The sequence below is a fragment of the Spinacia oleracea genome, chromosome 3 (genome assembly GCF_020520425.1).
Source record: "Spinacia oleracea cultivar Varoflay chromosome 3, BTI_SOV_V1, whole genome shotgun sequence".
Classification (NCBI taxonomy): Eukaryota; Viridiplantae; Streptophyta; class Magnoliopsida; order Caryophyllales; family Amaranthaceae; genus Spinacia; species Spinacia oleracea.
Window position 1 is genome coordinate 102,609,479 of NC_079489.1, and position 17,401 is coordinate 102,626,879.

Consider the following 17,401-nt stretch of genomic DNA (forward strand, 5'->3'; position numbering starts at 1 on the left):
GTGTGTGTCTTGCTCACCCCGCAGCACTCGCCCTCTCGTCGCCCCTAGCGCGTGCTGCTGTCTTGCGATGCGTGTTGTGCTGCGTTGCTAGTGGTTGTTGTTGCGTTGTTTTGATCGGCGCACACACACACAACACAATTAATTGTTGTGTGTGTGTGTTGTTGAATTGGGTTAATCAAATTATATTTTCAAAAACATTAATTTTTAGTTTTAAATTGTTTTAATTGTTGTGATTATTTTAAATATTTGGGTTATTTAAAGTGATTAGAAAGGTTATGAACACCGCATTGGTTTAGTGTTGTATTTTAATTAAAGAGATTAGTTTTGATGATTGAATTTTTTTTTTTTCAGATTTAATGAGTTTATAAAGTGTTGATTTTTGAAGTCAAAACATGTTTTTATGATAAACTATTATTAGGGTTTTAATTCTAATTGATTAAGCGATTGATTCACATAATTTAATGACAATTTAAATTATGGGAATCAACTTAAATTTTCAGATTGTTTATAAACTTAAAAAGTTGGTTTTTAATGGTTTTAAAGCTAAAAAGTCAATGTTTTTATGTTAGGACTTGAGTTGACTATTTGAGACTATTAAATTAACGATTAATGAATGATTTCTAATTAAACTAAGGGTTTTAGAATCTAAAATAGTTACAGGAAATTTAGTAAACATGGATAATAATTTAGTTTCTCCTTTTGTGTTTATAGGAGTTGATTTCTAGTGAGTCGTGATTCGCATAGTGGCCCCCGTACTTAGGTATTCCAGGTACGTGCAAGACTAGGGTGACCACCCATCCCTTGAGGACTTTATGAAGTGTATTGAATGCGAATCATGTGAACTTATATGTTGTTGTGAATTCATGATTGATGATTGGGAATGAATATGTTATTATGAATTCATGTTTGATATTGAGAACGAGCATGTTATTATTATTATTGAATCTATGTGAACGAGCATGTTATGAATTGAATTATGCTTTATAGATTCTATTGAACTATCATGTTATGGACTTTTATAATCATTGAATTATGTCAAGCATGCTGTTCAAGTTGGTTTGCATGTATGAGTATTGCGCATGCAAGTTGTTATTATTATTATGCTATAGTATAGGATGTCTAGCATAAATATTGAGCCAGTCGAATATTACCAGTGAGCAATATATATTCTACCAAGGGGTAGAATATGTTAGAGAGTCTATGTGAATTGAATTAAGGACAATTCGTGCTTAGGGCACACCCCGCTTGTTAATAGACAATGTCGGGTTATCTCAAACAGTGTTTTTGAGAAGGAACAATGGGAGTAATTTCACTTGAATCTATGTTTGATCACAAGTCCTAAAGATTAAAATAATGAAGAGTCATTGTTGAATTGTTTAATTGTTCAATTGTTTATACGTTGTGTCTTGAGTAGAGTCTTGAGCAGGCCCGGCCCTGGGCATAGGCCAGGGGTGCGACGCCCTAGGGCCCAAGGCCAAAAGGGGCCCTAAATAGATCACCGCACAGTTATTTAGTACTAATAAGAAACGTCTTAATTGAAATAAACAGAAAAGCGGCAGTGGTTAAGTGCATGAAGGCCCATAACATGGGATCGACTATTCTTAGTAACAATTTCGTACTTCCTCCTTTTTTATTTCTTTCTGTGTGAACTCTCTTTTTCTTTTCTTTTTTTTAAAAAAATTCTTCGTACAGGACATATGGGTTGTTTAAATACCTTTCACTAATAATAGGTGATATTTCCTTTTATTTTTTACTTTTTAGTCTTATATGTTTAAGTCTTTTCCTCTACAATTTTATGTAATGCGATATTTTGAGTTGGTTGTCATCTATAATTCAACAAAATCAGTTTGTAAAAATAAAAAAAAACCCAAAAAATTATTTTTATAAAATAAATATCTATAAAATTTACTTGTGTTAAAAATCTTGTTACCTATAGAATAGTAAAAAGTAACTTATTTAAATTGAAATGTAAAATCTTATTTATTACGAGTATGTACGGGGGCCCATATCTCATTTTTTGCCTAGGGCCCATTAAATGTCCGGACCGGCCCTGGTCTTGAGTCGCCTTGAACATAATATACTAATTAACGTAAAGTGTAACCCAAAAGAGTTTCAAAACTCTTGGAACGTATATACCTTGAGTATGAACAATGGAGGGAGTCTTGCCAGAAAACTTGTACTCCTAGAACGATACAAGACGTTGTTTCATTCTTCTTTTATGCCGTTGTGCATTGGAATTCCTGTCGGTATGGCCCGACTGTCGGTAGTAGCCCGACTTATTTTGGTGTATGGTTGGCTCCCATCTCCCTTTTCTTTCCTTTTGAGGATAGTTTACTTTGCCCGTTCGAAGCTACTTTTTATTAATCTGTGAGTCAAGAGTCGGGTCAAGTGTCGAGTCTTGTCTCCATGTTTGTTTGTTTATTACATGGCTTTTGCATGTGGATTATTTAATTGTCGAGTGAAGCATGTTAGGATAGAATGTTATTCTAGCTTGTTCGTACTCAGATTTTGCTGACTTCGTGCTTCATGTCTTCTGGTCATGGCCTTTTCCTTAATGACCCTATGATGATCTATCAATTGCATTTGCGTTGTTGGGGAGTAGATTTTTAATAAAGCAGGTTTGTAGAGATAACTTGCGGGAGAAGTTGATAGTTATTTCCTGTGATTTTATTGGTTTGATTTGTTCTATCCATTAGCAATTTTCGTATTGTTCTTGATCTGAAAAACTTGCTCATTAATTCCAAATAATTAAATAAATAATTACTCATCTGAAAATGAGCAAATTTAAGTTTATTATTTTGATTTCATTTTGCTCATTTCTTAATCTAACTACTATGATTGGCTGATTACCAGCGATACTTAACTTGTATTGACAGTTTTGATAATTACATGGAAATGGCTGCCAACTTGCTCATTTATGTGGTCTGAAAAACGTGCTCATTTGTGAAAATGAGAAATTTTAATATTGTTCTGAAAAATTTGCTCATTTATTTGGTCTGAAAAACTGCCTTCTGCTTGCATTTTAAGTTCTTAAAAACAGTTGTTCTTACTTGTAACATGAAATATTAACTAGTGTTTAACCTGAGTGACTCAAAGTGTTTTAAACATAAGACAACATTATCGAAATCCACGAGTTTAAGTTATGTGGTTGGTTAAATATGGTCTGTGAGGAGGACTGTTTCATGGAAAATTATCAAAAGCCAAGGTTATTGAAATCCATGAGGTACCTGAAATGATTTGTGTTCATCGGGCAGAGAGTAGATGACAACTTCACAAGGAAAACAACATTTTTCCTTATGTTTGTATTGGCCTTTAAAGATTTGCATTGGCCTACTAATCTTATCCTTATGTGTTTATATAGTTTGGACCACATAAAAGTTGCCGTTAAACTGTCTTTTATTGTTCATCTGTGGAAAATTTTCTGGTGCAAATGGTCTTTTTCTGTCCCGTCACTAATTCAACTGTTAGCATATTGGTTAGCTATTATCGCTTGTTCAATAGCCATTCTTGGGGTTATAAAGACTTCAGAGCACCATAGATAGTGGATTTGGTACGCTGTCAATACTACTTGTGGTCTTCTGGTGAACTTGCCTCACTGACTGCATCTGATCATAAAAAATAACCACTGCATCTGATCATAAAAAATAACTACTTGCGTAAATGAGTAAATTTATTTTGCTCATTTGCGTAAATGAGTAAATTTAGTTTGCTCATTTGCGTAAATGAGTAAATTTATTTTGCTCATTTTCTTAAATGAGTAAATTTAGTTTGCTCATTTGCGTAAATGAGTAAATTTAGTTTGCTCATTTGCATAAATGAGTAAATTTAGTTTCTTAAGAATAGTCCATGTCTGACAAACAAATGCAGAGCCAAAGTTGGATGAAAAAAGAGGAAGGTTGTATGTTGTACATAAACAAAGAATCTGAACCAAGGCTTCCTGATGGAACATAGTGCATTATGATAGAAAAGTAAGCAGCATATAAAATCCCTCAGTTGCAGCATTAAGCGCATGAATTGGTCACCTTAAAAACCATACCAAGTTCTCGGTAACTAACTAGAGAGAAGGAACAACTACCATATCCGACAAATATGAACCTGGTAAGGTTTTCTGGTGGCCTATTCTTAAGAAATTAAAAATGATTAGGTTAAAGACAACTTTCTGATAAGTATATAGTTTTCTGAGCAGTAAAACATGGAGTTTGATTGTGTTTACATAAACTACCCGCACAGAATGAACGAGGTGAACTACTGTGGATTAAAACACATTTCACTCTTGGAATATTTTCCCATTGATCAAGAAAGATTTTGTACTTGAATTGCATATCTGCAACAAATTAAATACACACGAAGGTGGTAAATTAAAGACCTATTGACGAGAGTCACGAGAGGGTAACCATCAGATGGGAAGCTTCTTGTTTTCTGTTTTCAGGCTCTTTTGGTTCTGTCATAGTTTCTAAGTGACTGCTAAATAAAGGTTTGCCTGCTTAAGTCTTAACTATACCCACTTAAAAAACACTGTTTATAATGTTATCATGTCCTAGATATTATCATTCGTACTTGTTATATATGATTATAGAGGAATTGAAGAAATTAGATATCCCCGAGTTGGATAAATTTAAGAATTGATTTGAGTTGATTTCATTGAATCCGTGATTTGTGTTAGACTGTGTGTCTGTGCCTGACCCTCCTTGCCATGTCTTAATTTTATCCCAAAGTTTTTTAGTTTGCTCATCCAAATGATTCTAACTTCTTTAATACGACTAAAGATCGTGGCCTTACGATAAAAAAAAATACAAGATCATAGCCTTGTGATCAACAATATTGCTTATGCACTTATGTTATATGTAGAACAGGATGGCAAAGAGGAAGGGACAACATTCAGGCGGTCGCAAAGACTCCTTCAACAATTGCCGAGATGAATTCATATATCTTTAACATTCTAGATATACTCCAGATGACACTAAGGACAGTGCCATAAGGACTGAAACGTATTCCCACATATGTAACAAATTTTTGAAGGGCAAGTGTAGAAGAGGCGATTCATGCAGGTATGTACATGATGATTCTGCTGTTGATGTATTTGAGAAAGGAGCTGTTGAAGATGTTTACAGGAACCAGGATCATGACCTCCTAAGTAGAGATATTTGTCCTGATCATAAGCATAGAAGTAGGGATACCTATCGTGATCTTAACCACAGATGGAGGGATACCTATACTGAACGGAATCTTGAATTTGTGCCCCCTAAGAGAGGTGAGACTCCATGCAATTTTTTTGCTGCTGGAAATTGTCGGAATGGAAATCGTTGCAAATTTTCTCATCAGGTTCAGGAAAGTTTTAGTCCGGATAGGAGGTCTCGAGGCCAGATCATAAACCTGAGGTTGTCCATGTTTGGGATGGTCCAAAATGGAGTGATGCAACTACTGTTTCAGCAGTGCAAGGTTGGGTAGAGGACAAGAAAGAAAAAAATAAGTCAATACAATGAGAAATCAAGGTTAATATTGCCTCCAAAAGAGTTGTTTCTTAGATCAAGCACCTGAAGCATGGAGCATTTAGACAGGCTTAGAGTTCTGACTGACTTCCTCTCTTATCTGTCAGGAGAAATTATTAGCAGAGATTGAGAGCTGCTCTAATGAAGCTATGGTATTGATAAAGCTCGGAAGATCACCGTACAATAAATAGTAATCAGCATGAAACTGCTCCAGAGATGTGCAGTTCTCTAAGCTGTCAATAGTTCTCTAAGCTGTCAAGCACACCAGTGAAATAATTAAGAGAGCTTGTTCTGACTAATATCGAGAAAAACTCGATAGGCAATTCACCTTCTAGGTAGTTACCACAAAAGATCAAGAACCTCCAACTTGTCCAACTTACTTACCAATGGACTGCAATATTGATTTACTTTTTTTTGGTTTTTGCTTTACTTTTGTTGATTTTATTTAAAAACACTAGCCTACTAGCTCAATAGGTAGAGCATTGTGCAAATGCACAAAAGATGTGGGTTCGAATCCCACGTAGGTTAATCTTTACTTTTTGTATTGTTTTATTTAGTTTTGGGTTAATGTTATTTACTTTATACGTTCTTTTTGAGCTATTATGTTCCTTTTTTTATGGTAAATTAGAAAACTTTATTGCCAAAACGTAGAAAATAGCAGAATCCAAGCAAAGAAACAACAAACAACAGAAAAGGGTGCACAATCCGCAACCCTAACAAAACAACACAATTAGCAGATGCGAGAGAGAATAGTATTCATACATCGTCTTTGGCAATTTCTACTTTGCAATGGCCTCATACTCGTTCACATTCGTGATCTCTATCTTCTGCTAAAATATTTAAACCCCCTTACAAATACTTTAAAGTTGGGATTTGTAAATATTGAAACTTTTGCTCATCGTTTCTAAATTAGCAAATAAATTTGCTCATTTTTTATAGTTTACACAAATGAACAAATACTTTTGCTCACTTTTAAAATTTTAAAGTTCGGATTTGCAAATATTGAAAACTTTTGCTCATCGTGTCTAAATGAGCAAATACATTTTGCTCATTTTTTACAGTTTACCCAAATGAGCAAATATTTTTGCTCATTTTTAAAATTTTAAAGTCCGTGTTTGTTAATGTTCAAAACTTTTGCTCATTTTGTGTAAATGAGCAAATATTTTAAAATCTTAGATTACTTAACATTCAAAAAATTTGCTCATTTTTTTTAATTTACACAAATGATCAAATATTTTTGCTTATTTTTTATAGTTTACACAAATGAGCAAAAATATTTGCTCATTTTTTAAATTTTAAAGTTCGGGTTTGTTAATATTAGAAAATTCGTGCTCATTTTGTTTAAATGAGCAAATATTTTAAAAGCTCAGATTACTTAACATTCAAAAAAATTGCTCATTTTTTATAGTTTATACAAATGAGCAATTATTTTTGCTCATTTTATATAGTTTACACAAATGAACAAATATTTTTGCTCATTTTTTAAAATTTAAATTTCGGGTTTGTTAATTTTCAAAACTTTTGCTCATTGTGTCTAAATGAGCAAATATTTTTGCTAATTTTAAAATTTTAAACTTCGGGTTTGTTGATATTCAAAACTTTTGCTCATTCTGTCTAAATGAGCAAATATTTTAAAATCTCAGATTACTTAACATTCAAAAAAATTGCTCATTTTTTATAATTTACACAAATGAGCTCATTTTTAAAAATTTAAAGTTCGTGTTTGTTAATGTTCAAAACTTTTGCTCATTCTGCTAAATGAGCAAATATTTTAAAATCTCAGATTACTTAACATTCAAAAAACTTGCTCAATTTTCTTTTTAATTTACACAAATGAGCAAATATTTTTGCTTATTTTTTATAGTTTAAACAAATCAGCAAATATTTTGCTCATTTTTTAAAATTTAAAGTTCGGGTTTGTTAATATTGAAAACTTTTGCTCATTTTGTCTAAATGAGCAAATATTTTAAAAGCTCGAATTACTTAACATTCAAACAAATTTCTCATTTTTTTATAGTTTATAGAAATGAGCAAATATTTTTTCTCATTTTATATAGTTTACACAAATGAGAAAATTATTTTGCTCATTTTTAAAATTTTAAATTTCGGGTTTGTTAATTTTCAAAACTTTTGCTCATTGTGTCTAAATGAGCAAATGTTTTTGCTCATTTTAAAATTTTAAAATTCGGGTTTGTTAATATTTAAAATTTTTGCTCATTGTTTCTAAATGAGCAAATATTTTAAAATCTTAGATTACTTAACATTCAAAAAATTTGCTCATTTTTTATAATTTACACAAATGAGCAAATATTTATGCTCATTTTTATAGATTACACAAATGAGCAAATATTTTTGCTCATTTTTAAAATTTTAAATTCGGGTTTGCTAATATTAAAAACTTTTTTTCATCGTGTCTAAATGAGCAAATATTTTAAAATTTTAAATTACTTAATATTCAAAAGCTTTGCTCATTTTTTGTAGTTTACACAAATGAGCAATTTTTTTAATATGCATCCGCTATTTTCATACAACTTGGCTGGAATCTTGACTCTTGATCAAATCTCCTTATAGTTGTTATTCCAGAGTTGCCTATGTAGGATTCGAACCTACATCATTGTGCAATTGCACAAAGCTCTACCAATTGAGCTAATAGGCATTACTAATACTTGAAAAACACCAAAAAAGACAACTCGTAATCAGCATGTCCAAGACTAGAAGAATTTCAGAGAAAAAGGGCACTATACAACATCAATCCAGGAAACACATAGTGTTTTTACCGAGAGTATACAATCCCTAGCTGGATGTTGGAGAGGTTGTTTTGTGGACACGAAGACGCTGAGAGTGTCATCAGTTTCATGTTCATGATCCTCACCATGGAAAATCGCGGTAAAGGCCATGGTGTGACTCTTACCATCAAGGGAGCTGGCATGGTAGAAGCCTTGGCCTCTCCCCATGACGCCAGACCCGAGCTCGTGGCCTTCAACAACAACAAATAGAGAAATGCCACCAAGAAAATCTCGGCCCGCGACGTAAGTCACTGCTTCTGCCACTGCCAGAAGCACAAACAGAACTGCTGCACCATTGAGTGCACAAGCAACAAAAAGTTCTCACTAAGTTATCACATCAGAAAGAGGGTTGTTAAACAATGATGTATCTGTAACATAAAATGGTGTTGGATCCCAATCATTAGCTCCAATCATTAGCTAAAATGGTGTTCATTGTCAGACTGGTGGAAAAGCCCAAACTGTGAAGTAAGCACTACTTGAGGGTCAATAATTTCACATTACAGTGTTGATTAATACATATACCCCAATCTTGACTGAAAGCAAGAAAACTAGTCATTTTACCCAGGAAAAATGACTTAGAGTTCCCAAAATCCAAGCAAAATTTAACTACTATTGAAAACTTAAAAATCAGGCATCATATACTTAAAAATAATAACTACAATAGAAGAAGGGGTTTATAATAGCACAGGACAAAAAGTGCACACTATAAATCTTCTACATTACTGCATCTTCAATTAGAACATCTAAAATTATCAGCAGAATCCAATTGATTTTTAAAGGACAGTTAGACAAAGTAACAGGTCTTAGAAAAACTTACTTCGGGTTTCTTTCAAGTTCCTCGAGGATGGGCATGATTTATGCACATGTTAAAATCTAATAAATGAACCTAATACCAAATACTAATAATTCGAAAACCTAATTCGTAAATATTAGTCGAAAATTTACTCAATTTTCATTCAAAATAACTAATCAATTCAATTTCACTATCAATTAGTAATTGGTTCAACAACAAGGGCTTAAACCCCACACAATAAACACAAGCAAAACAAAATTTATGCAATTTTCATTCAATATTTACGTAATTTTCATTCAAAATTACTAATCTATTCAATTTCACTATCAATTTGTAACTGGTTCAATAATTTCGAAATTCTATTTTAAAAATTTAGAAGTAATTGATTACAAGAAACAAGAACAAAATACCTACATACTGGGGAATCGTTGACATATATTCAGAAATTACGTTTGACGAAAATCAGAATCAAGAGAAACAATGGATTAATTACAGTTGAGACTTTTTTCCGCCATGGAAGAATAGTACAGGCAGAATCGCAGAAGGGAGAGAGGATCGGGTTTTAGTTTTTTTTAAATGCTTGGGTTCTGTTTTTGGGTTCCGCGGTTGCGTACGTGATTTTCACGCGCGCGATCTAGGCCGTCCGATTTAGTTTGTTTTGACGATTTAGATCGCTTCTCATTATTCTCATTTTAGTGATCTTCTCATTGGAGGGGACCCTATATATATATATATACTTCGTATATATAGAATCGGGATCTGGTGAGAACCACCCCTTAAGATGAGAATTGAGAACTAATCTCAACCCTTGATCAATTCAATCCAACGGACCACAATCCACCCGACCAAGTCAAAAATAGTAAGGGCAAATAGGTAATTTCGAGAATTTGAATGACATCTCCATTTTTTTTCCTGATTCGCAGTTTTTCTCTCTCTCTCTTCTTTTCGTTTTCTCTCTCCTCCTGCAAATTCTCTCGACTTCATCTTCTTCCATGCTTCGATTTTCGCTGTTCCTGCAATTCCTCACCTTCTCGCGATTTCTTCTTTCTCAGTTCGCGCAGGTATATATTGAACTTTAGAATTTTTTTCCGTTTTTTTTTTCTTTTGTAGGGATTGAATTTTGTTCCAGTTTTTGGATTTAGGTTTTACATGTTTCTTTTAGCGAAATTTGGTCGATTGTTTTGGATGTGAGTTTTATTTTGGTCGAATTGATTGAACACGAAATTAATTTGGGCTTTTAAATTTCTGAATTTGTTGCATTGTTTGTGATTTTGATTGTTCATATTAGGTAGGTGTTTTGCGATTCGGAATGGTGAAACTTAAGTGTTCTAGTTCCTACTGATGCTCTGCCTAATATCAGAAATACATACCTGGTTTTCTGGATGAAACTTCCTGACTGAAACAGTTAACCTCAAGTGTTTAGAGATTAGTGGCTTAGTTTTGGTTATTATTAGTTCATTTTAAGCACTTGATTTAGGACGTTTCTTTGGTGATTTGTTGTTTCTATTACTGACAGAGTTAGGGTGGGTCTAGAGTTAGGTTTGGTCTGGAGTTAGGTGAGTTGTGTGTGTATGGTGTGTGCGCATTGATATACAAATATCAACGTTTCTTTGAGCGTATTGTTTCTCAAACTAAGGTAAGTAGTTTAGACATTCAGAATGTTATACTTGTTTCAGTACTTGTGATTCTAGCTAAGGAGGTACTTGTTTTGTTTTTGAAGTTCCTTTGACTCTCTGGCTTGTTGGCCAAAGTTGACTTTTGTTGCATCTGTTAGTTTCTTGCCGAGCTTTTGTTCTTCTCTCGATTTTTAGAGATAGGGCTGGGAATGGTTGTTAGAGATGGAATTGGTGATGTTCTTATATTTGTAGGCCAGGCTACTGATGCTAGTTGGCCAGTCATCCAAGCAGAAGCCACTGCATTACTCTTTCTAATTTAATATCTTTACTTTAAATCAAATTGCAAATGCTGACTAAGGGGTCAATTATACACAGACCTGATCACCTTTACTTTTTTTTCATTATTTTATTTTATTTATCCACTCTCCGGTGTGGGAGAGGGGGTTATTCTTTCTCTCGTCAGGGGATGCTAATAGAGCAGCATAATTTTCTTTTCTGGTAGGGGAGTGAGCAACAGAAGGAAGACACAGTTGACTTGTTTTCTTCTGTTACTTCATCTGATGATCAGTTTATGATTTTTGCCTTTCTCTATGTTCTATTGTCAAGTGTTGAATTTTCCCTTTCTCTGTAATGTTAGTGTTGCTAATGCAGTGCTACTACATGCGATGTTGTTTGCTTGGGTCATGGTTGGAGTGATAAACCACTATCTGTTATTGTTGGTGATTTTTTCTGTTTAACTGTGTCTTACTTCTGCTAGTGACATGACGAGGGGAAGTATGTACTTGGCTGCATCAACTCCTCCTAATGAATATGGTAATCATTCGTATCATAGTACCCCCTATCCTACGGTCACGTTGCAGCTTTTGGAAGGAGAACAAGGTTCCACAGGTAAGTTGTTATGAGTAATTCACTATATTAGAACTTGAATGTCACATAGGTTTACTGATGGAATGAATTTGTTAGATTTTCCCTCAATTTTCTATAGTGAACCGAAGCAATCCGCAACTCGGAAAGCCTGCCACAACTCTAGGAAATAAAACTGAACAAAGCAAAAAAGAACCAACAAGTCAACAAAAGTCAACTTTTGGCAAATAATAAGCTGATTTTCTTGGGTCGGGTTCTAATTTTTTGTATGCTAGTTTGTGCTATGTTATTGGTGTTGTAAATGCGCTACTGCTATATGTGATCCTAAAGTTGACATGCGTTGACTTTGTTTATCTAGGTAATAAGAGTAATCGGGCCTTTACTTTTATTTATTCTATTTAAAAATACTAGCCTACTAGCTCAATTGGTAGAGCATTGTGCAAATGCACAAAGATGTGGGTTCAACTCCCTCGTAGGTTTATCTTCACTTTTTTGTATGTTTTATTTACTTTTGTTTGAAAACATTTACTTTGACTAAGAGTTTATATGCATCCAACCATTTGATTGTTCATACACTTGAGATGTTTTCTGATATACTTTTGAGTATTATTAGTTTACTTTTGAGTATTATTAGTTTACTTTTGAGTGTGTCTTATTTACTTTTCGGATATTTCTGATAACTAATGTAACAAAAGTCACACTATTTCTTAATTCTTTGCTATAACATAGTCACGAGGCACTGCTGCAGCAGTAGCCCTATAGCTGAAGCGAAGCTTCTTTTCCTGTTGTAGTACAGAAACCCTTCCGCCTAGTTTTCTATTTGATTTTTTTATTTACTTTCAAGTTATTCTCATTTACTTTTCAGATGTTTTGAATTACTTTATAACTCCTTTCTTTTCTAGTTTAATGTATACTAATTATACACATACTTTAGAAACCTTTGACTTACTATTGAGTTCATAGACTTATGGGACAATTGAAATAGAGCTTACAGATGTAATTTACTTTAAGAGAGATTTAGTTAACTTTAAGAGAAATTAGTTTACTTTATTCAGATTTAAATTGCTCTGCCAAATTAGCACGAGTGTGTTCATTCTGTCAACCATTTACATTATTCAGATTGCAAAGTCCAACATGACAACAGCACAGAACCACACAAAACAACCTAGACACACCACCAGCTTCACGGATTTACTTCTAATCCCAGATGATTTACTTTTACCATGTTTTGATCTACTTTTTTATAAGAGACCAGAATACTTTATGAAAGACTATTTCAAACAGCTTACCTATGTGAACGTATACTTGATGCAAGGCAGTAATATCTGATAACAAATTCGCCTCCAGAAATAAATGTCATCACCATATAGAACATGCTCCCCACAAGGAAATCTAAAAGAAGAGTTGTAGATTCATGTAATTGCAAAAGTATAAACACCAACATTCACAAAATAATTGACACCAACATTCATGTAATAAGGTTCTCACTCACACATAGTACATGTAATAAGATGTCAAATATTCCATTTATGGAAAAATATTATACAAATTCATAATTAGCTTAATGAATTTACTTCTTAGACAAATTCACTTACTTTTATCAAATTTTGATCTACTTTTTCAAATAATAGAAGAATACAATAAGACTTTTATACGTAGTAATCATCAACCTGTGTAGGATTTGAACCTACACCCATGTGCAATGGCACATTGCTCTACCATTTGAGCTAATAGGTTTCGACTTTATATTTAAGAAAAAAATTAAAATAAAAGTTGTAGAACTGATTTCTCCGTGGCTCTCTTCTTGCACATGAAGTCTATATGCCTGTCAAATGTTTTGTGGGACTCGTCGTCAGTGTTTAGGGTTGGAGGTTCGTCATTGGGACTTGCTGGGGTTCTGGTAATGCTGATGCTTATCTTGTCCTGGCAAGACTCTGTTTAACATTTTCTTTGGAAATGAGAGAAATAACCTGAACCCTGCAGTCAAACCCAGCAATACATCAGCTGAAATGCAGCAGCAATGCATACAACAACATCATTTGAGCCTATAGTTATTGTTTTTTTCTAATCGAAACACGGATGATGTTCTAATGTGCATTATCTGAAAGGTAGCCCCAGGAGACACTAGAATCTGTTCTTGTCATAGCAGATGGATTGCTGCATTATACTAGCCGAGTCCTGGTTGACCGACTCAAACAGGTGACAGATTGCTTGGGATTGTGTCATTCCTAGAAATATTGGCTGCACCATGTCATGGTGGTGGATTGAGATCAAAGGTGTGCCTGGATGTGCTGCTAGCATCCCCAATAGGTCTCCGTACCCATCATACTGCATTTAGCAATTAGCATCACAACTTATAGTTTTGTTGTCTGTTGACTCAGTGGTATTGTCATACATATGTGCATATATTTGCCTCGTTGCATTATTTCTAGTTCAACTCCATTATTTCTCGAACATATGCCTCATAGATTAAGTTTACTTTTGTACAGTTGTCATTTACTTAAAGTCTACAATGTAACACCCCCTAACCGATTCAGTTTTCTTTTAAAGAGAATTAGTTTACTTTAAGAAAGATTACGTTTACTTTTGTGCAAGTTTCATTTACTTCAAATCTATAATCTAGCAACCCTTAACTGACTTAGTTTTCGTTTAAAGAGAGTTAGTTTACTTTAAGATATATTAAGTTTACTTTTGTATAACTTTCGTTTACTTCAAGTCTGTAATATAGCAACCCCTAACTGACTAACAACCTGCAACAACAACAGCCCAATCGCAATACCCTAAGACATACTGCAAGCTTAGAACTTGAACCCTGCAGTCAGACCAAGCCAAAACTAGTTGCTTAAATGCAGCAACATATTGTAAACAACAGCAGCATCTGAGCCTGCATAACTCTCAAATGACTACACAAGAAGGAGCTAGAACAAGCCTCTGTAACAGTTAGTTTACTTTATGAGATATTAGGGTTACTTTTGTTCAATTTTTATTTACTTTAACTCATTTTTAGTCTATCTAAATGATCACTTCTAATAAGTTTCAATCTAATTTTAAAAACAGTAGAGCTACAGGGGAGAAAAATATGCAATTGTGTTTGCTTGTCATCCATCCCAAATTGAGCATGAAAATATTATACCTAACAGTCAAAGCATAGAAAAACTATGCTGCAAAACATACCCTAGCATACCAAATTTTACACCAGCAAGCACGACTTTAACCCATCAGTCATGCTGGTCAACCCAGGCAGAACAAGAAGAAGCTGTTGCTCTAACCCAATTGAAAGAACAAACTGCCTACACACCAAACCACATTCAGCACACTTGAGTCGTTGTGCCTAAAAATTGAATTCAAAATTCATTTGCAACATCTCTTAAGTATCACAAATCCACCTTTAAGTTATAGCTAGCAAACTGATAAAAATTACAGAAATTAGAGCATCAATCCTCACAATTTACTTAAAAAAATCACTTAATTCAGAATTATAGGTTGCTAATTTGCAGCGAATTGAACAATAAATTTTTGGATGATATTACTGTCAAACTTAAGCATATTCCAATATTTCCTGCTTTGAGCTCGACTTAGAAAATCCGAGAGACGAATTTACTGTCATCGCAGAAGAAATTTGGAGTAAATTAACCAAATTAAGAAACGTATCCATGCTTAATTTGGACTGAATTTACAACTTCAAGTCGAAAAATGATTCAATCAATATGCACAGATCAAAGAAAATTTATCAATGAAAATTAGAGAATAATCTTATTTAATACTGGCAACAAGTCTGCATCACGAGCCCTTCAGAACCACCCAGTTTTCTTATAATCTTATTTACTTGTGAGTTTTTTAATTTACTTTCAGAAGAAAAGAACAAAGAGAAGTTCAAACTGAAACTTCAACTCAAAACATCAAGATCAGCATTGTCAGGGTAAGCAGCAACAGGACCTTGCTAAGTGATCTAACTTATGTAAATTGACTGCAACCATAATAGACTACCATAACAGACTGCACAAATAACAATAGAAAAGAAGCAAACACAATTGCAATAGAATAGGCCCACTAAAACTAACTAGGACACAGTCAACCTGAGTCAACTAATGCAAAACTGCACCTTAAGAGCAACCCTCATCCCCCTGCAGCAACAACGTACACACAACACGGCTGACACCTTAAGAGCAACGATGCAGAGCAGTTCAGCTAACCACCTGTCAACGCAAAACAAGTCTGCATCACTAGCCCTTCAAAACCACCCAACTGGCTTCTTGACTTCAAAAAAATAGCCACCAAACAAGCAGTTCAGGAACGTTTATTCTCTTGACCATATCTAAAATTATTCGAATCATTTTACTTTTTAATCAGTTTTGTTTACTTTATGAATTCTTTATCAACTTTTAATTTGAACAAAAAAAAACTATGTAAAGCTATGATCAAAAGTAAAAACAAGATCGAGTAAAAGTAAACACAATATCAGGTAAAAGTAAAGAAATTATCAACAAAAGTAAACATAATATCGAGTAAAAGTAAACACAATATCATCAAAAGTAAACACAACATCTTAACGAAATTTGATAACCTAGAAATCTAATTAAACTTAAATGGAAACATTTACCTTCAATTTTTGAGCTCGATGATTGCAGATTCAAGTTAATTGAAATACTGCTGCAGAAGAAATTAGAAGTAATTAATCAAATCAAACAATAATATTCGCAACTTTCGCATGATGAACTTAAAAATCGAAGTTTAAAATCACTGTAGAACATTAGGAATTTTGATATCACGAATAATTAGAGTGTGATTGCAAATTTAGATCGACAAATTATACCTAATCTTGGGACGAATTGCTGGAATTTGAAGAACGAAGGATGTCGAAGAAAAATCGCGCCAGTTTTCAAAGAGCAAGAGAGAGAAACTGTGACATATTTTGGGGAGGAGAGAAGAAAGTGTATCTTGAGGGAAATATCAGATTTTCGGATATTAAATCTCATCCGTCCATTCCTTCTAAATCATACGGTTGCTAAAGGTTCTCATTATAAGGTAGTTCTCATCTTAAGGTAGGTTCTCACCAGAACCTGGTCATATATATATATATATAATTCTCGAATTTTTATACTTGTGGTTTGGAGCATATGATGATAGTAGACCTGGTATTGTTAATTGGGATAAACTTTGTGATCCTAAGGAACAAGGTGGTCTTGGGTTTAGAAACTTGGCTCTTTGGAATCAAGCACCTGTAGGAAAGTTGGCATGGGTAGTTGAGAAAAAGAAAGATAATTTATGGGTGAAATGGATTCATGCTTTGTATATAAAGAACAAAAACTGGTAGCTTTGTTAGGTTATGATACATATGACAATTCATAAATCATGCGGAAAAACCATTTAGCCAGGAATACATATTATTTACACATAATCATATAGCATAGTTTAGATGCATACTCTTTGTTGCGTGCCTTCCCTAGCTGCGCCCGAACCGAACAAGAACAAGTCTTTAGGACTCCAAGTGTCGTCCCTCCGTAGATAGTCCACAGCACGTCCGGATCCGCCTTAAGATTGACCAACTAGAATCGCCCTTAAGGTACTAATAATTTCGGCACTTTTAGGCAAGGTATGTGACTGAATTTTTCTCTCAAAAACTGACTTTGAATACTTGAATAATCTATGTAAATATGTGACCCTAGGCACCTATTTATAGAGTTATGGAAAAGGTTTTGGAATCCTATTAGGATACTAATTTATTTAATTATAATCCTACTAGGACTCTAATTAAATAATCATTATCTAATAGTTTTAGGATTTAATCATATTTCGAATCCCGATTGCTTTAGGATTCCCGCACAAGCATTGCATGAGCACCGTACACCCGCG

At 33.8% G+C, this 17,401-nt stretch overlaps 2 long non-coding RNA genes across 3 annotated transcripts; one reads left to right on the forward strand and one right to left on the reverse strand.

Annotated features, from left to right (window-relative positions):
• Window positions 1-10,006: 10,006 nt before the first annotated feature.
• LOC130469215 (uncharacterized) lies at window positions 10,007-11,958 on the forward strand. Its single transcript, XR_008929615.1, has 3 exons — window positions 10,007-10,129; window positions 11,442-11,572; window positions 11,648-11,958. It is a non-coding gene; the product is annotated as an uncharacterized lncRNA (long non-coding RNA).
• Window positions 11,959-13,050: 1,092 nt separating this feature from the next.
• On the reverse strand, window positions 13,051-16,513 carry LOC130469216 (uncharacterized). Of its 2 annotated transcripts, none has more exons than XR_008929617.1 (4): window positions 16,362-16,513; window positions 16,149-16,198; window positions 15,651-15,744; window positions 13,051-13,525 (listed from the first exon to the last, which is right to left on the reverse strand). It is a non-coding gene; the product is annotated as an uncharacterized lncRNA (long non-coding RNA). The 2 variants fall into 2 exon arrangements; XR_008929616.1 differs by having other exon boundaries at window positions 16,149-16,195; window positions 16,362-16,492.
• Between the last annotated feature and the right edge of the window lie 888 nt (window positions 16,514-17,401).